At 44.4% G+C, this 26,889-nt stretch overlaps 1 long non-coding RNA gene across 2 annotated transcripts in view; it reads left to right on the forward strand.

The window, feature by feature from the left end:
* The first annotated feature begins 2,690 nt into the window (after positions 1–2,690).
* LOC138265639 (uncharacterized) overlaps positions 2,691–26,889 on the forward strand; it is a 136,688-nt gene continuing 112,489 nt past the window's right edge. For both annotated transcript variants that reach the window (XR_011199391.1, XR_011199392.1), the window contains exon 1: positions 2,691–2,780. This is a non-coding gene — a long non-coding RNA (uncharacterized lncRNA). The remainder of the gene's footprint in view (positions 2,781–26,889) is intronic.

Below are 26,889 nucleotides of genomic sequence, written 5' to 3' on the forward strand. Positions count from 1 at the left end.
GCTCTTCCCTGTCACAGGCACTTTACCCACCTACACAAGTGAGGTATAATTTTTACCAGGAGGCCGAGGTGATCGTTGGGTGGTAGGAAATTTGTGCCAGTGCGGTGATCCCACACAGAAATGTGGGGAAAATGCAATTTGTTAGCTAAATTTGAGGTATGCCTGGGCTTGGTAGGTTTCCCTAGATGGCTGCTGAGCCCACAGGACCAAAAACGCAGGTGCCCCCGCATAAACAGGTAGTTTTGTATTTGATAATTTTGATGTGTCCACGTAGTGTTTTGGGGCATTTCCTGTTGCGGGCACTAGGCCTACCCACACAAGTGAGGTGCCATTTTAATCAGGAGATGTGGGGGAATACTGGGTAGAAGGAAGTTTGTGGCTCCCCTTAGATTCCAGAACTTTCTAGCACCGAAATGTGAGGAAAAAGTGTTTTTTTGCCAAAGGTTTACAAAGGATTCTGGGTAACAGAACCTGGTGAGAGTTCCACAAGTCACCCCATTCTAAATTCCCCTAGGTGTCTAGTTTTCAGAAATGTGTAGGTTTGCTAAGTTTCCCTAGGTGCCAGATGAGCTAGAGGCCAAAATCCACAACCAGGCACTTTGCAAAAAACAGGTCAGTTTTCTTTGGGAAAATGTGATGTGTCAATGTTGTGTTTTGGAGCATTTCCTGTCCCGGGGACTAGGCCTACCCACACAGAAGATGTACCATTTTTATCAGGAGACTTGGGGAAATGCTGGGTGGAAATACATTTGTGGCTCCTCTCAGATTCCAGAACTTTCTATCACCGAAATGTGAGGAAAAAGTATTTTTATTGTTTTGCCAAATTTTGAGGTTTGCAAAGGATTCTGGGTAACAGAACCTGGCGCGAGCCCCACAAGTCACCCCATCCAGGATTCCCATAGGTGTCTAGTTTAAAAAAATGCACAGGTTTGGTAGGTTTCCCTAGGTGTCGGCTGAGCTGGAGGCCTAAATCCACAGCTAGCCACTCTCCAAAAAACACGTCCGATTTAAATGTAAAAAAGTGATGTGAACATGTTGCGTTTTCTGTTGCGGACACTAAGCCTACCCACACCAGTGAGGTACCAATTTTATCGGGAGACACAGAATAGAAGAACAAGTGTTATTGTCCCTTATCTTTCTCTAGATTCTTTTCTTCCAAATGTAAGACAGTGGTTAAAAAAGACGTGCTCCAAATAGGAAAAAAAAGGCTTGGCACATGAGGGGGAAAAAGCCTGGCAGCGAAGGGGTTAAAGATTATTTGTACTGGATAGCAAACAAAGCAGCTGGCTGAGTAAGTGACTGTCACAAACTATTGCTTGATTTCACAAGAAAGAAAGAAAGGACATGTTATATTTCAACTGATGTTTTTGAAATTACGGAATATGCAACAAAATGTGAATTATAGAGGACAAGGAGCATCTACTGAGGGGAGTGAAAGGGGTGATCAGGGGCAGAAAGAATGGGCAGAGGCCCCCGGAACAGATTGGTCATGTTTCACCTGCTGACAACTGAGATGCTGAAAAAGGGACTGCACTAACACTGCTTAGAATTTGCCTGTTTTACTGATCTGCCAACATTTAACCAGTTCACACCGAATCCTTAGCCTAACTACTAGAACAGCCCGAGATGTGCCAACTGTGCTCTGATTACCCTAATTCCTTTAGGTCATTGATACAGACATGGCAGCTCTGCCATGAAAACCTTCAAATTCCCTTCATTACCTTTCTCTGTCTAATCTATAGAAGCAGTCAGTATTTCGAACATGCATGTTCCCCACAACATTTCGGACCGTCTCCTCTTCACTTTTGTTCCCATCCAGATAAGTATACTTTCTTTTTAAGTTCTACTTCATCAGCCAATCGATTGGGTCAAGACATTTTGTCCGAATTCAGTTGCTCTGTGTTCTGTACACCTGATGGACTCTACCTCAATAAATCCCAAAACAGAGAGAATGAAGTGCTGTCATTCCTGTCATCGTGTCAACCTGTTATAAATAACATAGACATGCCTAAAGATTTATTCCAGTGATTCCCAACCTTTTGATTTCTGTGGACCCCCACTTTATCATTACAGGAATCTGGAGACCCCCACTGAATCAATATTGGAATCCGGGGACGCCCCACTGAGTCATTACTAAAAGCTGTGGACCTAATCTGTTAATATTATTTAATTTTCTAAGCAGTCGCGGAACACCTGAGGAGGGTTCACTGACGTCCAGGGGTCACCGAACACGAATAATGAAAGAAATCCTCTAAATCTTCAAGCTGTATCAGGGATCTGAGGGGGTTCCCCTTTCTTTCATTATACCTTTTTACCATCCCTTTTTTTACCAGTATTTGTCATATTATTTTCCTTCTGTTTCCTTCTTTCACCCAAGTAATTCTTCATTCCTCTTTCTATTGTAACTTCTTCGTAGGATCGATTGTTGTCCTACTTTTGTTTCCCCCTTTTTTTCAGGAGGACAAACACAATTGGTCTTTGCCCTTCCTCCTTTTCCATTACCAATTCATAAATGAAGGTAGTCTGTTACATTCTAAATCAAAAATAGGAGGAACAGGAAGGAAGGAAGTCTGTGAATAGTTCTCACAAACTCTCAGTGTCTATGGTGCAAGCCTGCATGATGGTGTAGGGAGGGCCCAGGAACTGCCGGATCGCCTCTTTGATTGGCTGCCCGCACCCCCAGCATTCCCCATTTCTTTCCCTGGGGTCCGTGTTCACTTCCTGGTTTTCGGGAACGTGGCCCAGATGAAGACTCCCGTTACATTGATGACAGCGCTATTGTGAGTCAAGCTGTTCTAATTGAATGCACTTTTGCCTTTTTTTTCTCTGCACCATCTCCTTGTGACCTGCTGCATGTTTCTATATTGATCCCGTTTCCACCGTTTATTTACAACTTCTCCCGTTTTCGTAGTTCTGCCATAATTGTGCAGTTATGGTTCTGTTTCTGTTTATTCACTTGCGGGTTGTACATTTTTCTGTGTATCTTTTTAGTAACGTGAGCGTCTAAGCTCAGCATCATGTACTGATATGTGATTGTGAAACTAGGCTGCATACCAATATCACTACCCATATTGCATTTGTTTAACTTACAATCATTAGACTTTTTGAGATTGCATTTGCTATTACTTGGTATATCTGTTTTGTGTCTTCACAGGTTCCCCACAGTTTTTGCTAGTAGACATAAAACTGTTGTGAGTAAACTTTTACTCCTCTGTTCTTGTATATATTTAATATGTAAAGAACACTCTATAAGCTTTGGAGAAGATTGTGTTTAAATCCTGATAAAGCACCAGGTGATCCTTTTGGACATTTTAAGGCACAAATCATGTTGACTCTCTACAGTGGTTAAAGTCACTATGCTTTTTCCCTTCATTATGTAGAGTGTGGGACCATTATTTCCCTCCCACTCTGCATGTTTTTAATCTTGACTGGCTCCTCGCTCGCCTAATAAAATTTCTTTCCTCGAGGAGGTGTCCGAGCCAATTTTACTATTTTTTTTTCTCTCTCCAGCTGTTTTTCTGTAACCTACGGTTTCCTGACCTTTGGTACTGATATTTAGATAACTTCTCTGGCAAAGAGGCTCCTCTCAGGGCCCCGTCAGACATTGCAGTGCCGGTCTGACGTGGAGCTAGCCCAATGATGAAACATGAGGGCTCTTGCTTCTGAACTTTCATGTACCTGTGAGACCTAAATTCTCTTGTTTTTCTGTGTTTCTTGTTACGTGGAACAGTGTACCTATTTTTTGTTATGAAGTAGCAGTTATAGACAGAATGGTTTGAAGCCATCCAGTTGTTGCCCTGTCCTTTTACCGTCTTCAAAATACAAACTTGCCTTGGGTATGACTGGGAACTATAGACAATGGATCCTTGGGTACAATGCCATAATAAAACCACAACAAATTTCTGTCTGAATGGACTCACTTGAGCCTTTGAAGTGGTCTAAAGAAGTTAAACATGTGTTTGCAATTTGGCCACTTTTGTGCATTATACCAAGAGGAGAGTTGTATAAATTTAAATCAGCAAAAGGATCGTGCAGTATCTGAGTATAACTGGGTCCATGAGTTCAGCCCCTCTTCCCCCAGCATAGTAACCAGACTTTAGCAACAAGCTCAAAACATCCTTTAAGCACTCAGAAGTTCCAGGAGAGTTCTAAACAGGGGTGAAAGCATTATAGTATGGAATATTAAGTTTAAATGCAGGCTTGCACCATAGACACTGAGAGTTTGTGAGAACTATTCACAGACTTCCTTCCTTCCTGTTCCTCCTATTTTTGATTTAGAATGTAACAGACTACCTTCATTTATGAATTGGACTTCCTATTGTTCAAAAGTCTCCAAGGGTGTCACACTGTGTTGAGAACCATCCAGTGATTCACTCACCCCAGACAAGAAACCTCCCAACATCCGCATTGACTTCCACCCCTCTGCGGGTCGGACAGGAGAGGCGCATTGACTTCCACCCATCTGTGGGTCGGACAGGAGCTTAGCTGCAACCAACACCTCTATTGCTAGTGTTGCTGTTTCCCCTCTTGCACCAGAGAGGCCTTCTCCAAACCATTTCTGTCTCCTTATCAGGGCTGCTGCTGCATGTGACCATGTTCCCGCAACCAATCCTGCCCCACGAGGAGTGGACCTCCCATGATCCAGCAACCATCAGGAAGTGCTGCATCACATGACTGCACCAGTAAGCAACCGAACATGCCCCGACCACCTTCTCATCATTCCAGGTACTTCAAGAAATCCTTCGGAGCTGCCAAAATATTTCTACATGGGGATAGTGCACATCAAGAACATTCAGCTGCAGCTTCTTAGCCTGCCAATTGATTCCGTCTCTCCACTCGGGTCCAGTATTAATGATGATGGTATAAAATGATGTAATACAATAACATTTTGTTTTATAATGGTATTGGCACCATGTAACCTAGACCACAACAATGTATTATTTGCAGCCCAGAACGCATTGCAACTATCGTGTAGTACTGTCCTTTCTCTTGAGCACCTAACATTAGTTGAGCTAAGCAATAGAAACTTCACAAACAAAATAAGTATTAAAGGACAAAAAATTGGCTTTTATTTTTGTTGGGAGTACTACAAATACAAAATGTCATTTTAGGCCCACTAGGTGGTAGACTATATATCTGCAGGTCAGTATCATACAGCTTTTGGCCTGAATTTGGCCAAAGATTTTGAGCACAAAATGCCTTTTTTGCTTAAATGTAAACTGAATGTAGTGCTCAGCAGAATATAGTGTAACAAACTTAAAGTACTTATGCATTGGGATGTAAAGCACTCTGCCACCCCCTTAGCCTAGTTCACACTATACAAAAATGCAAATAAAAATAGCATGGTGATACCGACCTGGGTATAACCAATAACCCATGGTGTAGACACTGGGCACCGAACCTGCCACTTGTCCATGGCCTCCAGTTCCTGCTTTTTCCAGTCTGATCCAGTTGCTGCCACTTGACCAAGTGACACCACCACTTCCTGGGTTTTCCCGTTCTGGTTTTCCCTCACCGTTCTTCCTACCAACAAAAGCCCCAATCACCCCAGGACCTACTTAATGTAGGCCGCAGCATGTCCGCACTAATAGGCACCTGGAAACCTAGCATGCCCCTTCCGGTTCCTGCTTGTTCCAGCGTGGTCAAGTTGCCTCCGTTTGACCAAGTGACACTGCCAGTGCCTGGGTTTTCCTGCTCACCAATCTTCACGCTAAGAGAAGGCCCGCCTGTCATAGAACCTTCTTAATGCAGGCAGCAGCGCTACTGCGCTGAGGGCATGCCATAGGCAAGCCCATTTGCGCCCATCCCCGTCTGCCCCTGGACCATGCCCAGAGCCGCAACCCCTGGCCTTCCTGCCCCCGCAGATACACCATCACTGAGTTCTATGCCCTCGACCCCACATGCCACAACAAACACTGCCACCTGGCCGACCCACGCTCGACTGTAGGATCTTTCATCTGCACCCACTGCCACTTCACTTAATACAGCACACACACCAGCCCACCAACCAGCACCATCCCCAACACACCACACACACCACCTGAACAAAAACACCAACTTGCATGCACCTTCTTAACACATGCTCACTATGCAAACTCACCACAGAGATTTGGGACCTCATCTTGACCCTGACGTAATCTTCCTCAATGAGACCTGGCTCAGCCCCACTTCTGTGCCCGACATTGCCACTGCAGTACCTGAAGGATACAAGATTATCCACTGCAACCGCATCAACAAGCCTGGCAGAGGGATCGCCATCATGCACAAGGAATCTATCCAATGCACCCCCACAAATGACAACCTCATCTCAGCCATGAAACGCCTCATCTTCTGACTCCAAACAGACAGCAAAAACCACCATCAGGGGCACTCTTGTCTACTGTCCTCCAAGGCCACATCCAGCCTTTTGCAACTTCACTGCAGACTTGGGCCCATATTTATACATTTTTTAGCACCTCATTTGCGCCGCTTTTTGACGCAAAAGTGGTGCAAACTTACAAAATACAATTGTATTTTGTAAGTTTTGTGCTGTTTTTGCGTTAAAAAAATGACGCAAATGTGGTCCTAAAAAAGTATAAATATGGGCCTTTATCTCTTCCTTCGCCATAAGCTCCAACAACGACATTTTCCTAAGCAACCTCAACTTTCATCTTGACAACCACAATGATGTCAACACTACCAACTTCCTCAACAATATGAACAACATTGGCCTCATCCAGCTCATCCACGACTCAATGCACACCACAGGCCACATGCTAAACCCCATCTTCACCTCCAGCGACAGCATCAGGTACAGTCCCACCACAGAACTCCCCTGAGACCGACTACTCCACAGTCCACTTCAACATCACCAGCTCATGGATCTATGCCCCCAGTCTGCCCAAAAACCCCCACCACAGCTGGATCAAAGTCTTAAAGGACACATGGATTAACGCCCTCAACACCTCCCACCCCATCTCCTTCAACAAACTAAGCCAGAACATCAGAAACTTCAACAATTGGATCACCAACTGCATGGACAGCATCACTCCCATCAGCAACAGCACCCACAGAAGTTCCACCAAGATGGCTAGCTGGTACACTGAAGACCTCAGAACTACGAAACAACACTGTAAACAACTGGAAAGGAGATAGTTCACTAGCAAGGACATGACCGACATGACTCCCTTCAAGACAGCCTCCAACCTCTACCACAGACTGTTAGAGAATTAAAGAAAAAATCCTTAGTCTGAAACATCAAATCAAGCTTCAATAAAAGCAAAGAACTCTTAAACACTGTCAAAGAATTCTCCAATCCCTTCAGCTGTAACAAACAACTTTACCCCCTCACAGGAACTCTGCAACAACCTTGTAAACTTTTTTAATGAGAAGATCACCAACATCTATAAAAACCTCATACCCCAACCCAAGAACTCTGACTTCTCCAAGCAACACAACAACGCCGCTACCACCACAGGAATCAGACTAACTGAATGGAGACAGCTCGACCCAAAAGACACCACTTCCATTATGAACTCTCTTCACTCAGGGGCCCCAACCGACCCATGCTCTTACCACATCTTTAACCTAGGCGAAGCCAGAATGAACCACTTACTCACCACCTCAATTTACATGGTCACCTTCTCCGAGGACTGGAAACACACAAAAGCCAATGCCCTACTAAAGAGACCATTATCAGAAAACAGCAAACTCAACAACTACTGACCAATCTCCCTCCTTCCGTTATAGGCCATAGTTTTTGCAAAAGCCATCAACCAACAACTCTCCTCACATTTGGAACGAAGCCTCCTACTTGACACCTCCCAATCCTGATTCTGCAGCAACCACAGCACCAAGACAGCCCTCATTGCGGCTACCAATGACATTCGAGCCCTAGTCAACTGAGTAGAGACTGCCACTCTGATCTTCCTAGACCTCTCTGCAGCCTTTAATACAGTCTCCCACCACACACTCTTCACAAGACTGCACACCACAGGCTTCGAAGAAGATGCTCTCAGATGGGTCGCCTCTTTCCTCACTGAAAGAACGTGAAAAGTCTGTCCTCCCCATCTCAAACTCAAAGAAATAATCTGTGGAGTACCCCAAGAAGCCCCACTTCCTTCAACAATTATATGACACCTCTAGCCAGCATTGTTAAAACTCACAGACTCCACATCATATCCTATGCAGACGACACACAAGTCATCCTCTCCCTCTCCGAAGACACCATCAAGACAAACTTACACAACTGCATGACAGATGTTGACAACTGGATGAAGGATAACTGCCTGATGCTCAACACGGACAACACAGAGGTACTGATTTGAAAACTAAAGATCTCCCATGGGATGCCTCCTGGTGGCCCTCAGAACTCAAACTTACTTCTAGGCCCACTGACCTCTCTAGGAACCTAGGCATCCTTCTGGCAACAAGCTAACCATGGGGACTCAAGTCAACTCCATCTGCTCCTGCTGCTTCTTCATCCTCCGCATGGTTTGAACAATATTCAAATGGCTACACCAAAGCTCAAGATGCACCATCACCCAGGCCTTCATGCCCAGCCAAATGGACTACGGCAACACTCTCTACACTGGGATCACAACTTACCTCCTCCGATGAATACAGACCATACAGAATGACGCAGCAGACTTGTCTTGGACTGCCCTAACAGTCCCACATCACCCGCTACCTCTGGGATCTGCACTGGCTCCCTGTACAGAAAAGATATCAGTTCAAGCTTTCACCCACGCCTACAAGCCCCTACACAACTGCAGACCAGCCTACTTCAACCACCACCTGCACTTCCATCAGCCTACTAGACACCTCTGCTCCTCTTCCCTTTTACCAACCCTCTCCCCTTGCATCTGACATAGCAGAAGCAGAGGTTGGTTCTTCTCCTACCTAGCAGCAAAGACATGGAAAGAGAAACCCTTTCATGTCCTGACCTTCCCATCTCTTCAAGAGTTCCACAAGTCCCAGAAAACCTGACTAATTGGTTAATCAGCTGGACCCTGCCAGCACCTGGATAACCTCACAGGTGACACAAAGCGCTCTACACATCAACTGATTGATTGATTGACTGCACCTCTAGTTGGCCATTGCGAATGAGGAATTCCAGATTCTGCATTTCATTCTCCAGTTGAATTGTGTGGGGTTTTTCACTGTGCATTTCGTATAATTTGAGCCCCAATATTCCTGCATCACATGTAGTCCTATTGTGGCCAATAATCCTCATTGCCGGCAGCATTGGGATTAGTTTGCCACTGGTCATGAAGTCCTTAGTTACATTATCTTTGTCCTTAACCCCTCTAGTGATGTCATCTCTATGTCCTTTGCGTTGCCTATGGAGTGCTGAGTATGTCAACCTAATAATGTCCTCACATCCAGGGGAGGGAAACCCTCTGGTAAGTGCAATAGGGAGCTCCACTTTCAAGCTCCCACCTCCAGCTGCAAGGTCTGCTCAGTGACTACCATAGGAGTGCAATGACTAATCATGAATCCATAAACTTGGACCACAGAGGAGATTTAAGGGTATTGGAGAGACTCCACCATGCAGCCTTGTCTATCTTCCCATTGGGCCACACCCCTGGACATCAGAAAGTCACTGGATGCTTACCCCCATTCTGCTCATCACAGAGGCCACAAATCCTGTTAGTCACCAGATAATGATGTACAAACAAGCCAGTATAAGGTCTTTCTGTCCTCTAGGTGAGGGCGAGATAGTGTGGGATTTATCCTAATCTGTCTGCAAGTGGAGCAGGAAGCCCACTAGACACCATTGATACCTGAAAATACTTCCAGTGGAGCATACTGAGCAATACATGGGGAGCATGGGGCTAAGGTATTCAACCCAATTTTAATGTTGAGAAGATAACAGGCATTTTAGATATTGCTCCATTTATTAGTTCACATTCTCCGTCAGTCCATCAGTTTGTGGGTGGTAGGCTACCTGCAGCTGCACATAGATTTTGGCATAATTTTGACACAAATGTTGACCCCGATGGCAATTGATTATGGAAGGCAATCCATGCAAACTAATGGCATTCTGGATTAAAATACTGACAAGTTCTGTAGCTGAAGAGATCTTTTTTTAATAGTATGAAATGTTAGAAATGGTTCCTCATTGGCAATAGTTTTCACCCTGTCCAAGTAGGAACCCTGACTGTAGTCAGGGTAAGGGAGCCACATGGCTAAGATATCCCTGCTCACCCCCTTGGTAGCTTGGCACGAGCAGTCAGGCATATCTCAGAGGCAATGTGTAAAGTATTTGTACACACTCACAGTAACACAGTGAAAAACACCACAAATGTTCTCCACACCAGTTTAGAAAAATAGCCAATATTTATCTGATTAACACAGGCCCAAAATGACAAAAAATCAACATACACATGTCAAGATATCACTTTTTAAAAGTTCAAGCAAGTCTTACTCCATAGGAATCAATGGATGTATCTCTTTAGCACAAAGTAGCTGGGATGCGTCAAAAACAAATATGATGCGGGCCACAGGGGAGGTGAGGCACTGGAAATGCAAAGCGATGCGTCAGTTCCTTACTGTGCAGGGGAGGTGATGCGTTGATTCTTTCCTCGCAGGTGAGATAATGTGTCGGTTCCTTACTGGCAGGGGAGGTGATGCGTCAAGTCTTTCCTCGCAGAAAAGGTGATGCACTGATTTCCGGATATGCAGCCTTGGTTCCTTTAGCCTTGCGGGGTTCATGACAGCATGATGCCCGGGGACAATGCGTGGAAAATCCAGACGAGCTGTGATGATTGAACGGTGGTGAAACAGGCACTGCGTTGATTCGTCAGCCACAAGACAGGCGCTGTGTCGATTCTTCTAGCATGGCACATTGATGTGTGGATTTTCTACTTCAGATCACCAGCTTGCACTTCCAAGGGCCCAGGGACTGGAGTTGGCACCACTTGGCAAGTCAGGACTCTCAACAAAACAGCCCAGGTATTGGCAGATGAAGTATTTGATGTCCTTGAGACTTCCTAACAGGAGGCAAGCTGAGTCCCTTTGGAAACAGGATGTAGAAAGCCCAGGCCAGTCCTTTCACTCCCAGGTCAGAAGTTGTGTGCAGCAGGCCAGCACAACAAAGCAACAGGCAGAGTGGCAGTCCCTCCTACAGCATCCAGCTCTTCTTCCTGACAGAATTTCCTTAGTCCAGAAAGATTCTAACTGTGTGGTGTCAGAGGTGCAGTAATTATACCCATTTCTGTCTTTAAAGTAGGCAAACTTCAAAGAGAAGTCTTTGAAGTGCTCAAGACATTGCCTTCCCTGGCCCTGGATACAGTCCAGGGGGTTGGAGGCTGCTTTGTGGAAGGACAGGCACAGTCCTATTCAGGCACAAGTGTCAGCTCCTCCCTCCACTCTAGCTCAAGAAGACCCGATGGGCCATCAGGATATGTAGGGCACACCTAAGTTCCCTTTGTGTGACTGTCTAGCGTGAATTCACAAACACTCCAACTATCATCCTGACCCAGACATGCATTCAGAAGACAGGCTGAGGCACAGAATGGTTAAGCAAGGAAATGACCACTTTCTAAACGTGGATTATCAAACTCACAGTTTAAAAAACAACTTCACCAAAATAATGATTTTTAAATTGTGAGTTCAGACCCCAAACTCCATATCTCTATCTGCTCCATATGGGAAATTTCACTTAAAAGATATTTCAAGGCAATCCCCCATTTTATCCTGTGGGAGAGATTGGCCTTGCAATAGTGAAAACCAAGATTAGCAATATTTCACTATGAGGACCTGTAAAGCACACCAGTACATGTCCTACCTTTTAAATACACTGCACCCTGCCCCTGGGGCTGCCTTGGGTCTACTTTAGGGTTGATTTACATGTAGTAAAAGGTAAGCTTTGGGTCTGGCAAGTGGGTGTGCTTGCCACGTCGAAACAGCAGTTTAAAAAGGCACACACAGGCACTGTGATGACAGCCCTGAGACGTGTTTGCAGGGCCACTCATGTGGGTGGCACAATCAGTGCTGTAGGCCCAATGGTAGCATTTGATTTACAGGCTCTGGGTTCACCCCGTGCCCTATACTGGGGACTTACTAGTTATCAAATAAGCCAACCAGGGAGAAACCAAGACAGAGAGCATAAGCACTTTAGCACTGGTTAGCAGTGGTAAAGTGCCCAGAGTCCTAAAGCCAACAAAAACAGGTCAGAAAAAAGAAGAGGAAGAAGGCAAAAAGTTTGGGGATGACCCTGCAAAAGGGTCCAACAGACTAATATATCTGTAACAAAATCCAGACAGATGGAGTGCCATAGGATTGCAGTGTCTGGCATGATTTGAAGCAACCCCACTGAACTCCTGTTAGTGCAAATCTTTATTCTTGGCACAGGTAGAGCAAGTGTGGACAAACTTATATGCCTGTCTAGATAACGTTCCCCACTAAATGGTGAATTGACAATTTTGAATGGGTTTTGTAACCAGTGAATGACTTACTAATGGGTTGAGTGCCTCCGTTCCAAAATATATTCTTGGAGTTCTAAAACACGGACAAACAATAAATATCTTTTAATGAACAACCCATCTTGAATTGAGTTTTCTTTCTGTCTTAGCCACTCCATCTGTCTGGCCATTCCACAGAGTTTAACTTACTAATTTCAGGATGCAGTTTCGAGTAAAACATTTCAGTGTACATTAGAGCTATGATTATCAATTCTGGTATGATTTTTGCAGATTATGTAACAGAGGTTTTTCTCTTTCCATCAACGGAATTGATCATAGGGCAGTGTTTCCAACAAGACATAGGGGGTTATTACAACTTTGGAGGAGGTGTTAATCCGTCCCAAATGAGACGGATATACCACCAGCCGTATTACGAGTTCCATAGGATATAATGGACTCGTAATACGGCTGGTGGTATATCCGTCACTTTACCGTCACTTTTGGGACGGATTAACACCTCCTCCAAAGTTGTAATAACCCCCATAATAAAATAAATGGTCAGCCTAGAATGTCGCAGAGCTACAGAGAAAGTGCAGGTCATACTGATTCATAAATATAAAAAACTTCGATCTGTCTCCATTAAATCTTTCAGGGGGAACTAGTGGGACCGGTAGAGAAGTGTAAAATAATATATTCAGTAGTTGACTGCCTGAGGCACTCAGATGAGATGCGCAAGGTTCCCCTCAGCCTCCCCATTGTTTGCATACAAATAACATGCTGGCTGTAAGACAGGTTTTAGAGGGGCTAGTGACTTTCTAGGGAAAAGCAGCATCCAAAAATCCCTTCTGTGGCAAGGTCTGACCAACTCTTCCCTTAGAACTTGATTTTCCTGCCCTAATATTCATAACTTAGCTTAAAGTGTAACCACAATCGGGGCCACGTCAAATATACTAGGAGTACTCTCCCCAAGAAGTTCACTAGAACGTGGGCATTAATTCGGTCATCACCCAGATCTATGTTACCCAGGAAGCTACAGGGATGACATGGATCCTACCAATCCTTCCACAAGGTGCATTCACCAATTCGAGAATGCCCCTGCCGGTGAAGTGGAAAAGAGAAATAGGAAGGTTCGAGTTGTGGGTCTTGTTCCACTATAGCATTGTTTACATTGTTATGCCAGCCCAAATACCTCTTTCGTTCGTCACAAAGATGACAAAAATCACAGTTACAGTTATCACTCAATGAAAACAACTTAACTTTGCGTAAGTTATTCACTTTCCTGAAACTTTGTATTCTTTACTTCGACCAATAATAAGTTTCAAGGATTCTTGCTCTGTCCCTGACTGATTTCCTTCTCTGTCATGAAGTGACATTTCCAGTGTCCAAATTCACTTTCTTGATCTGCTATAAGGAAATTATTATGCACCTTTTAAAGTGTCTATGTTTTGTCAACACTAACGTTAAAAGTTGCTATTGCAGGTTTCATTTGAATTCACTGGGTTGACACTCTACAACTATGATGTTGTCTTTTACCTTCCACACTTGAAATGACTACTTCTTGTAGACCTTTAACATGTCACGCTTGAGACTTTTCACCACCACTAGCGTGTGTGTCTTTAGGGTCAAGCGCAAAGCGCTCCGTCCCTGGTGTAATCTCTCTGTGGGCTTGTAACCACGCCCATGTCAAGCCCATCAGTTTGGTTTGTTTGTGGGCTTGCCTTTTAAATTTAGCTTGATTTAGTTAGTGAAAGGCATACCTACGTCATGCCTTTTCTGGTGTTTAGCCCTCCTCGAGCACACCGGTAAACTACTGAAAACATTTGAGGCTCCATGTTATCAGTATAGTTTCTGCACTATTTTTTCTCTTTATTTCGTAGGTAGCGTGATCCCGCTGGGCAGTAGTAGAGCGATTTGCATGACATCGACCCTGTTACATGGATAATTGCACTTTTGCCGGCAACATGGATAATTGCACTTTTGCTGGTTACATGGATAATTGCACTTTTGCCAAAGCGTTTCACTGCAAGCGAAGTTCTGTTTCCTTTAATGTGTTTGCTTTGGCCTCATGGTGGGCGTCGACTTGCTTATGTGGAACTGTTTTACTTTTCAGTTTATGTGGCAAACAAAAGTCTGGTTAGGAGTTTACAAAGCTAATAGCTTTCAGTCAAGTAAACTCGAGATCCATTGCATTGCAAATGCTTGTTTTCTTTTGCAGAATGGCTTTGTGAGCGTCACAGCTCCGAAGCCAAGATCAGTAGCAGGGAGCCAGGATTTGGGACCTGACAGAAACAGGATCGGGTTCATTCTCATATAGCAAGAAACCTCTTCATCGTACACACAAAATCCAAGCAACTAACGTGTTCCGGGAGCGGTCTTTATACCTTTTAAGAATCCAAAAGGGTCCCCACAAGATCGTGACATCAGGAATTCCACCTGAGGGCTTGTGAGATTTTCCTAGTCACACGCTGCCTCAGCTCACTGAATGTTGAAATGGCCATGGTCTCACAGATGATTAGGTTCAGGTATCCAAACTCCTTTTTTGAAGAAAAAAAATAAGAATAATAATTCTGAAACTTGGACTTAGCCATGGGGTTAAATCATTGATGGGAGCATACTTGGGAGCTCTGGTGTTACAGTGCTGATGAATTCTCAGGGCAGTCATTTGCAGATTGGGCACAAGGGGCAGATCTTATCATTTGTGCACTCTGCATTGACCTACAGGCAACACATGTCGCAACATAAAGTTCTGCTGCTACAGGTGAATCCGGATACCTGTGCTGATGTCCAGAGTGTATGCATGCATGTATGAATGTGGTTTGTGTGTTACATACCCTGTGTATGTCTGAGTGAACCAGAGTGACGGAGTCCTGTGGGTTTTATTTTGGAAAGTCGTGACATAATCATGTGCAGAAGATGGAGGATAAGCTACTTTCCCAGACAGTGGAAGTGTATTGTTGACATTCCTAAGGCTGGAGGGAAGAGACCTAGGCAATGAACTAGAGACAGAGGAGGTAAGCTCTTTTTTAAAATTCAGTGGGGTCCTTTTGCTGTGGAGAGCTGTTGATTAATCCACCTGAATTCTACCCATTGGTGGATGGTAAGGGTGAAGGGTGGGACTGCCATTTCTAGTGTCAGAGTGTGTCTCTCTTCCTGAAAACCGTCAGGTGTGGCTGTGGTAGCCAGATGCAGAATGCTCACAATGTTTTGTGGTTCTGTTGTGGGTGTTCCAGCTTGGAGACCAACCTGCTGAGAAGATCATCACTCTAGACAAAGCCTGAGTCTGGAAAACAGCTTGATAAGGACACACCTCTTTGTAGTTCCTTTATATTAGTGAAAGCCATTGAGCCACTTATTCCATTTCCAAATTCTCTTTGACCAAGTAGATGGAAGTCCATAGAGTATTCAGAGGACTACTGCACAACCTGGGCTGGTGTCTTCCAGCTCCCAGAGGTGACTATACATTAAATAAATGGAATCTGACCTGAAGGAGGGATGTTCCTTTCCCTGGAACTCCCGAAGGACCCTGTCTAGAAAAACAGAGAAGGAATGAGCTACCCCTGCAGTAGGAGCGGACTACTGGTGTGCAAAAGAGCAGTTGAACCCGGTGTTGTGGATCTGTCTGAGACTCGTAGAAGTATGACTGGCATGGTCTAGGCTTGAAGCTGGTCACCATCATCACAGCAGAGGATTCATAGCACTGATGTGTCGTAGTTTGACTCTTGCTCTAGGCGAGACTCCTGGTTTAAGGATGACAGTACTTTTCTTTGTAGGTAACTAGGCAAATCATACAACAAGTCACAACTTTCGTCCCAACCCTCCCGGCTCACAAGCAGTACCTCACCGAAACGCCCAAACAGTAAAAAGTGATTTGTGGCAGCCTTTACGCATGGACTCAAGAGTGAGACCTCTCATGGAGGTTATAGTTAAACTGAGATTACCCCTTTCACGCATGAACAACATGTCTCAGTCAAACACAGGCAACAAAAGAGGTGCAGTGAAGTTTTCAATAGGTTTTATTAACAAGACTGCAATCTATGATAAGTTGCATGAGCTGCAATGATTAGAATAATGAATAATGCAAGGAACAGAATGGTAAAAACATGATAAAGACCCCCACCATCTTGCAATAACATAAGATGTGAAATAGATGTGAAATAGTTCCTTCTACCCTAGCATGATGAACCTAGGGCCATATGTACGAACACATTTTACCATTGACACAGAATGGGAAAAACCCTTTGCTACATCTGGCCCCTAATCTCTAACCTAAAGAGAGCTACATTTGTTAAACCTAATCTGCCAGTACCATGTCCATGAGAAGAGCTCCCAACCCCGTTACCTTGGAATGAGGTCTCTAGATCAGACTCCGTAGGGACACGAAGACTGGGTCAGCATCAATGTAGTGTGCAGCATAGATAGCATCAATGGCATCTGGTAGGAATCCCTCTGATTACCTTGTCTGTGTGTGATGTATTTATATTGATCTGATAGGACCCCTGACACAGGTATGTTCCCAAACAATAGATAAGAAAGCATGCTTGGGGGTGGCAATTATATAAACAATTCCCTGAAAAGGTACATTATGTTATTTGCACACGGAAGAAGATGCTAGCCTGGTGGGGGTGACGGTAGGGAAGGAGGGGGTTGTGTGTCAGAAAATGATGCTAGCCTGGTTAGAGGCAAAAAAATGCCTCTAACCAGACTAGTGCCATTTCCTGGTGCTCAACCACCAAAAACATGACTTCTGTCTTAGGAAAGACAGCAGTCATGCCCACCACCCCAATGGCCAGCACAGGTGACAAGTGTACATAGGGCATGGCCACTTCACCCTGTGCTTTGCAGGGGGCCCCACGTTAGGGCCTCCGATGGCAAAAGAAATACATACCCAGAATTACCTGGGATGGGGTCCCCCATCCTCTGATGTCCCTCTGGTGGGGTTGGGGGTGTTCCTGGGGCTTGGGGAGGACACCTGTGGACCCATTCCATGGTGTTTAACCATGGAAATGGGTCCATAGGTCCCTTAACGCCTGGTCTGACCCAGGCGTTAGATAATGGTGCAAAGCAAGCTTTGCACCATTATTTGGCCCCTCTTCCCACCCGTGCGTCATTTTAGCACAGGGGATAAGTATGAGGCTATGGGGATAGCATCATTCTTTAGATGGGAACGCTTACCTTGCATATTATTGACGCAAGGTAGGTGCACACATCAAAAAAATGGTTCAAACTCCTATATTTTGACATTAGACGTGTCTAACGTCAAAATATAAATATGAAGTTAGGTTTGCGCCGACTTTGCGTAAAAACAAAATGACACAAATTCACGCCAACAGAGTATAAATATGCCCCTAAATTGCTAAGGGAATAAATCCTGTCAGACAGTGTTTGTGCCGTTGTCGACAACAGCTAAAGCCTTTTCCAAATTTTCTTTGTCTATCTGCCTTAAAAGCACAGCAGCTTCTATCTGAGAAAGCTTCCAGATCTCATTGCATATGGCATAGATTAATCTTTTTGAGCGTGGCTTTCTTTGACCTCACAAGAAGTTCTGCAAGTCTATATCTTCAGTATTTATATGTTCCTTAACTGCTGCTAAGGTATTAGTCTGTAGCCATTGTTGGCATAGTTTACCCACACTGTATGTTGGAACTATACCCGAGTGCTGACCCGAGACAAAACAAGGGTCTGGCCAGCTAACCCCCTGAGGAACTCACAAAACGTGCCTGACACCCATTTGTGCCCATTGGCCAAAATAACCACCCCCCGGGACTGGAAAGTGAAGAGTTATAGGTACGAGCCTGAACCTTTGCATCTAGTACTTCCTCAGTGATATTCAGGAAGGACTGCCAATCAGTGTATTTCACTGGTGTGGGGATACTAGTTCCATTCATTTCCTTCATTTTTGCTAACATCAGAAAGGATGTCTGTTGAATGGTGTCATTTAAAAAGATCATTTGCACAGGAATAAGGCACGCTCTAAATAAAGCTTCCCTACCCTGAATTTGCCAATCTTGTGTTCCCCATACACTCTTTACATCAATAGTGTTCTTCCAGTATTCAAAACCTTCAACTGCAAGATGGGAAACAAAGGAATCTGAGTAGATTAGCTTTGTATTAGCAAAATGTTCCTAATTTTAGAAGATGGTAACTTGAAATAATATGACTCTGCATTTTTAGTGTAACACCCCAAAAAATTCGTGAATTTATCCGAATAATATTTTGGGCTCCCCACAGGTGGAGTTGCAGAGTGTTCCCACTGTGTGTAATTGAATACTGGTCTGTGGCTAGTTGCACGGTGCAGGTGGTAATGTCCCCAGTTGTTATAGCAGAGCATTTCCCCAAAATTCTTTGTGTTGGTATACACATCACTTTCAAATACAGCATAGTCCTTCATTTCAGTTAACATGGAATCAACTGTCTGGACATCCCAATCATCAGATACAACACCAGGTGTAATTACATCAGTCATAGAAATTTTTAAGACATATGGAATTTGAATGACCTCAGTATGCCCACATAAACCAAATGGAACTTTATCCACAAGGGACAAGTCTCTTCGGACCTTATGTGAGGAAAGATATGGAGTTAGGACTTCCTCCACAGGCTCAACAGAGGAGCGTTCAGTAAGGTAATGACCATTTATGAGCAGGAAGAAAACAGTCACAAAACCAATACATTGAAAAAATGGAAGCAATGTCAGTAATAACCACAGATAGTTCCATGGATACATGAAATAGCTATTTTCAAGCCATATATACAGCTTACGTGTCTTTGAAACTGTTTCAATAGCAGGAGTGAAGAAAAATCATCAATATCGATGAAGTAACCAGAAGCAGTCTCTGCAAACACAGGGGCTGGTGCATTGCTGGTGGATGGATGGATGGATTCATTTCGCGTGGAGGCTTGTATTAGATGATATTGTCAGTTTGAGTTGTGTTGGAATAGAAGACAGCCACATCTTGGACAGGTGATGCTACTGAAGTGGTAACAGGAATCAGCAAAAGCTCCTTTTCTGCCCTCCCCATTCTAGAGGAGGCACTTGTAGCATCGTTGGACATGCTCATGTAGTCAGTAGTGTTGTTGTTTCTTCTTTGAAGAGGTATGTCCTGTTGGGTAGTGAGAGAGGACCGGGAACTACCCAAGAGACCTCTGGGTCTACTGTGCAGAATCGGCCACATGGTGAAGTTTGATGATGTCAATCAAGACGAATGTTTGCTTTAGAACCAGGCAGCAGTGGTAAGATGACAGTTCTGGTGCCTTGTATCCCCAGGACTTGGACCTGTGCTCTGTAGGATTGACTGAATATCTTCTTCACAGCGATCTTCTCATGAACCAAATACCCAACTCTAGGAATCCAGCCTATATAAATTGTTGGCAAATCCCTTATTTCTAAGGTGGCAGTAATGACAGATGATTTATCATCACAAAATTACTGAATCTTTTGTAAGACAGTGAGGCATTTATTTATGTCAAAAGGTGTATCTGCTGACACCAAGCCAGGGCCATCAAGATCTGGGACATACATAGGTCTCCCAAAGGGAACCTCATACGGAATGCGTCCCCCCCCCCAAGGACCTTCTTGGCAGATTATTCAGTGCTCTCTGAACCCCACATAGGTAATGAAGCCAGATGCGGCCAGAACCTAATACTCTAGCTGTTAAGAACTGCTTTAGATCTTGATTCCTCTTCTCCACAACCGAACTTCCCTTGGGATGGAAGGGTGAGGAGTAATGAAGTTCAACATCGTCCCCATGGTGTCCCTGAATGCCTTAGAGGCAAAGGCAGGGCCCTGGTCCGAATGGAATGCTGCAACTGCATATGTACCGATAAAGACCAGCAAGTCTTTTATAACAGTTTGAGCATCAGCCGACCTCTGAGGCCATACCCACAAGAATCTACAGTGACTAAGATGTATTTGTATGCACCATCAGGTTGAAGGGGACCGCAGTGGTCCAGATACATACATTGTAGTGGCCTGTTGGACACTGAGAGGGATGTCTGCGGAGGGCGTTTGATGTTTGAGCCCTTTATTTGCTGGCAGATGTCACAGCAAAGAACATGTTGCTTGATCTACTTGTATCGACTTGGCCACCAGAAGCGTTTCTGTAAGAGTGTTATTGTGACCGCAATACCAGCATGTGCTGAGGCGACACCCTCATGCGCTGATTTGATGAGATGTAATCTCTGGTCTTGGTTGGGGATTGTTTTTTCTCCAACCCCAGGAAGTGCTGCATAGGCAACATTCTGTGCACTGATGTAGTAAGAGTATTTTGTAGGGTATGCTTTTGGGAGAGGCTTGTCTCCAGCTGAGGCTTTCACAGCAGTCAAAATGTCATTATCCAATCTCGTCTGGGAACGAGTAACTGCAGCCACAGAAGCCATAGCTTCTGCAGATTTGGCTGTTTCATCAGCCAAATTATTGCCATTAATGTGTACTCCTACACGTTGGTGGCCCAATGTATGCACAACATGGACACAAGGTAGCTTATCCTTAAGATCAGCCACCCTCCCCCACAGAGTTCTGTGTTTTATGATGTTCCCTTTGGAATTTGTGAACCCGTTCAATCGCAAATGATTAAGATAATCATTGTAGAACTGGATGCAGTAGTATGAGTCACAGACGATCAAAGTCGGTAGTCTTGGCTCTGTGTGTTCTAGTACTAGAATAAGGGCTTTAAGTCCAGCCAGCTGAGCTGTGCAGTCCTCTAGGGTCTGCGTGTAGGTATTGTAGAGGTGGAATCCATCACTCATCACTCTGCTCAAGGCTGCGCAAGCGGCTGAGTATTGATGTTTAGTTCCTACGGCTAGTTGTGCTGTACCATCAGTGTAGATGACAGTATGGTATCTGTCAAGTGGCAAGATATCTAGAGGTGAGGTGTACTCCTGTACGTATTGGAGAAATTATTGTGTCTGAAGTTTTGGATCAAAGATGTAATCAACATCTGTGGCAGTCGGGGAGGTTGCCCACTGAACCCAGCGTGGGTGTAATGCTTTAGCGTTAGGAACACTTGTGTTGGTGACAGCCTCTAAGGCCGGCACGGGGTAACAACAATAATGCGTTTCCCTTGGGCAAGTGGTCTCTCCTTGATGACAGCCATCTGGACTGCAGTCAGAATTTTTTCTGTAGGTACAAAACGTTGTTCTGCATTGGAGTATAGGTGTGATTTGTAAGTTATGGACACTGTGTTGACTTCGTTGAAGGTGACATAAGTGAATCCAATGGCACCAGCAATTATTCTGATGACCAAATTTGTTTTGTTGTCACGGGTGTGTAAGTGGCTTTCTTCTAGCATGTCCTGTTTCATTCCTCTATGGAAACGTGGATGTTCTACTGTCCAGTGTCTGCTAGAAAAATCAGGGTGTATCAAGTCATATAGTAGCTTGATGCGTTGTGCATAGTCAGGAATGTAAGTTCTGCCAAAGTTAAAGAAACCAAGTAGAGACTGTAGTTTCTTGATTGTATTTGGTGGCTGGAGATGAGCACATTTTTCTAGAAAGTGCGAGGCCAGGCTCTTGCCCTCAAATTTTAGTTTTCCTAAAATTACATTTATAGCCAAGGGCTGCAAATGCTAGAACAATCCAATTGACCCTGGCAAGTTGAATGTTGTGGTCGTCATCTGTGAGATAAATATCATCCACGAAGGACCACGCCTCGGGATCGATATCATGCAATATTGATGTTATATCGGCTGAGAAAAGCCCTGGGCTGTTCTTGTAGCCTTGGGGCGAACGGCAGAAGTGTTTTTGGGAGCCAAATAAGAATGTCCCGGCTTTCATGTGCTAAATTTTGGCAGAAAAAAACGTTGGAGATATCCAAGGTTGTTTTATATTTTTTGCGCACTATGGGCCTGATTTATGAAAAGTTAGTGCCACCTTTACATCCGTTTTTTACGCAAAAGTGGCACAAACTTACAAAATATGATTATATTTTGTAGGTTTGTGCCGCTTTTGTGTATTTATACAGAGCTGGTAGGACCCCTGACGCAGGTATGTTTCCAAACAATAGATAAGAAAGCATGCTTGGGGCAGCAATTATATAAACAATTCCCTAAAAAGGTACATTATGTTACGGCACCCGAAAGTGGGAAAGTGCATAATGTGACAACCTACGTATCCCATTTATCTTTGACGCTGATAGTGACGCCTTTACCGAATGGCACTGATAACGTGAAACTAAAACATCTTCCTAACTATAAACATGGCAGACAATTTGGAAGAATTAATTAAATAAATGTACTAAAACAGAGCTAGCTAAGTAGGTTAAAAGTCACTGGGTGACGGGGCACAGGCCTGCAAGCCAGAAGGCTAAGCTAACTCCTGATTCTCATTAAAACTAAAGATGATCCACTACAGCTGAAGTGTGCACAATTAGATCACCTTTTATAATTGCTGACATAGCCATGGCACTTTCCCCCAAAGTGTTCCCAAGCAACCTGCACCACTGAAAGAGAGAGTGTAGCTAAAGCAAAGCACTCACAAAATGAGCATAAATTGACTTTGCTGTTGCACTTGCCCCAAGTGTGCTTCATTGCAGTCTGTGCCTCTGAAGAAGAAACCTGTAAGCCCATGGTACTTGCCCCAAGTGGGTCTTATTGAACTTGCATTATAGCAAGCTTTGCAGCACTTTCATGAACATGTGCAAGTTTCAACTACACCACTGGAAGAGAACTGCTGCTTCGAGGCACCTAACACTCTGTGACTGAGTGTACAGCTGCTCACCCATCCTCTGCCAACTGAAGATAGCTGCTTAGCCACTGCTGCCTACGGACACTTCTGTATGGCCAGCATCTGCTCATGTGGGCTTAAACAGCTGCCCAACACATGTGCTGCTGGTACATCTTAAATGGACATGGAGTGAGGAGCGGAAATCCAGAGTGAGCCTTACCCCGAATGCAGATTGTGGATGAGATGAGGATTGGGAGACTCGGGCCCATATTTAAAGAAAAATGACGGAGCACAACTCTGCTCCAAAATTGGAAGCGCTGCGCTCTCTCATTTTCACAAAGCAGGGATGCACCGTATTTAATGGAATAAAATACGGTGCACCTCCTTGTTGTCCCCTGCACTAGTGCTAAATTTAGCTGCCAGTGCCAACGCAGGCATCCTTGCACAATCGTGCAAGGATGTCTGCGTTGAAGGGTTTGATTGTTTATGTGTTAGAAGGTGTCCCTTCCTGCACGTAAACAATCACTAATGGCAATTTGGCACTTCTGTGTTTGCTGTGGAATGCAGCACACACAGAAGTGCCAAATCGTCATTTTGAAATGATTGTTTATGTGAAGGAATGGACACCTTCCCACACATAAACAATCATGTCTGGCATGTTGCTCTTTCTATGTGTGCTGCAGAATGCAGCAGAAATAGAAAAAGGAAAAAACAAGGAGGAATAAAAGTATTCCTCCTCGTTGCGCCTTGCAAAAGCCACCCCTGGGGTGGTGTTCGTTTTGGTGCTGTCTCAGGTTTACGAAAACCCGTAAATCTGAGGCAGCATCAAAATGCAATGGATGATGCTGTGGCATGCCCACAGCAACACCCATTGCACTCCCCTTCCATGCAAAGGGCTGCATGTGAAAAGGTCATATTTACAAAGTGGTGTTAAGCCACAAAAAGTGGCTTAACGTCACCTTATAAATATGGCGCATGGCATAGCGCAACCGGAGCGTCACGAAAAGTGACGTTCCAGTGGCGCTAGGGGTTCATAAATATGTCTCTTGGTGCTTACTAGTACCTACCAGACAAAAGAGCAGAGCAATGTAGCTGTGCTAAACCTACACAATGTTACCTTAGACCAATGGAAGGGGAAGGGGACAGGGGAGGCATCCTCATCGGGAAGCAACAGAAGACTTGCCCATGTTTCCCACCTAGAGGGTTTTCAGAAATGGGACAGAGTAGTCATTACCTACCTGGGCGACATAAGGAGGGGAATCTCCATTCTAAGATTTGCAAGCAACAGTTGTCACTTTCCACTACACAGTTGCTCAAGTACTTGCAGCTGTGACATGCCCTCTTCTCTCATTGGTAGGAAACTCCGTGACTCCACTGGAATATAACTCACTCAAGGTCAAACTGCTTCAGGGCCACCAGGCAAAGGTGGAATTTCACAACTATATAAATTGCTGATCATTAATTCCCCCAATAGGTTTAACCTCCTCAAACAGAAATGGGAATCATGGTTAGGCCTCCTAGATAAGGCAGACTGGAGGGATATGCAAACGGCCTCCTGAACGATTGCCATCTCCTCCTGCCTACTGCTCATTCTACCTCAATATCTGCATGCTGCATACCTTACCCCAGTGCGGCTCTGGAAGGCAGGTAGAAGACCAACCTCACAGTGTGATCGATGTGCAGCTCCAGATATTTACCATGTGGTGGGGTCTTGCCCCCGTATAGCACAAAACTAGTCGTCTGTTGGCAGGGTATTGAGGTGCTGGAGAGACAGGTGGAACTTTGTCACAATTTGACTCCTGGAAGACTTTGGCGGACCCTGAAGAGAACGTATTATAGTGTGCATAAGCACATTGCTTGCCAAGCACAACATAGCATGCTGCTGGAGTGCCATTCACCCCTCTAGGATTTCAGATTGACACTTGGCTACGAATTTGTGTTTCGAACTGGAAGAGCCCATTGACCAAGCCAGGGGCGGCCCACGTAACCATGTCAAGGTATGGGTCAATGGTGGACTTACTCTGAACTCAGTGGTGCTGCATTGATTGGGTAAGGGGGTGATCATTGTACTGTTTATCAGGATATGGAGTCCAGTGTGTGAATCAGGATGGGGTACAATTGTTTGTTTACTTGTTAGTATAAAATGATAATACAATTTGGTTCTGAAAAAAATAGTTAAATACCAAAATACCAACCGTACATTTATAATACAAAGGCCCTTATTTGAGAGGGACTAGCGCCACTTTAGCACTGCCTTTGCGTCATTTTTTTTACGCTAAGGAGGCACTAAGGTGGCCTCTCCCCACACCATATTTACAAAGTGGTGCAATGCCTGCATTGCGCCACTTTCTAACCCTTTGCGCTACATTATGCCTGTAGCAGGCATAATGTATGCAAAGGAGGTGTTCCCCCCCCCTTGGGGGGCCGAAACAATGGTGCAAAGAAATCTAAGAGATTCCTTTGCATCATTATTTTCGGCACTTGTAACGCCTGCTCAGAACAGGCATTAAGAGAGGGCACACCATTGTTTACAATGGGCCCCTATGTACTGTTCAGGGTTAGCACCACAATTTTGTCACTAACCCTGAACAGTACATCAATAGCGTCAGAAAATCTGGTGATATTGCCCCCTACCCTGTGTCATGTTGCACACATGGTGTCAGTAGTGGTAGAGCAAGAGGCCACAAGAAAAGTGGCGCTACATGTAATGTAACGTTTCATAAATCTGGCCCAAAATCTTGCCCAACAGTGGGACTACCTATCCAGGTGGAACTCAAATTTGGGCATGTACTTCAATGCATGGGACTTATAAACTACTTCTCCTGTGACCAAATTTTGTATGCTAGCTTGACCTCTGATGTTGTTTTGGCTGTAATTGAGGTTGGGGAGGGCAAACTCATTGATAATACAACCTGCCTCAGCATGTTCCATACATACATAACCTAAACGAACCAAGCAAAGGGGCTCCCTGTAATGGTCTTAGCTTGGTGAGGGAAGCAATAGCCGAAATTCCTAGAAACAGGTACATTGAGACTGTGAGATGTCTTGCAGGTAGTTTCAATAAACATTTTCTAAAAAGTATTTTTTTGCAGGTTGACAATTGTGTGATGTTGAAATAACACCATAGTTCCGCTCCATAGTGAGAGGAATTCTAGTACTGGGCCTTATACGCCTCACAGGTGAGTGATATGATATGCCATCCATTTTATTTTGCAATGCATGCTGTTGCATCAGCCCTTTGTGCCAACAGGTTCTTTCACTCGGATAACTGAAATTTCCATTTAATGTCAGGTGATACACCATTTCCTAGATATATAATACCCTGTTCAGGGGTGTGGAATTGTCTAGGATTAAATTATTTTTAACATCTTCATGTGGTCCAAACATCATCAGCTCAGTTTCTCTGTATTAATAACTAAGCTCATGAGTCTGCAAAACTCTGCAAGCTTACCTATTAAGTTCTGCAGATATTTAAGTATCAAAGACCAGAAGGGTATCATTAGAAAATGAGAGGATGGCAATCATGGTCCCATCTAACAAGTGAGCATCTGTCATACAGTTGCTGACAGCGTCAACAGCTTGATTTACATATAAGGAAAACAGAAGGGGGTTTAAAGAATGCCTTGGTGAAAACCTTAGTTGACAGGGAAGGACTCTGTTGTTTTCCCTGCTGGTTCGTTTCGGACTGTGATGAAATTTTTGTCATGGAACAGGGCCTTGATGTTCAAGAAGTCAGGTGGAATGCCTAAATCATGCTAGGAACTATAATAGAAGTCTCAAGGCACTGTCAAAAGCGCTCCACAAATCTACAAGCACCATCATATAGTTATAGTGCCTCGCTTCT

This window comes from Pleurodeles waltl, chromosome 11, assembly GCF_031143425.1.
Source record: "Pleurodeles waltl isolate 20211129_DDA chromosome 11, aPleWal1.hap1.20221129, whole genome shotgun sequence".
In the NCBI taxonomy this organism is placed as follows: domain Eukaryota; kingdom Metazoa; phylum Chordata; class Amphibia; order Caudata; family Salamandridae; genus Pleurodeles; species Pleurodeles waltl.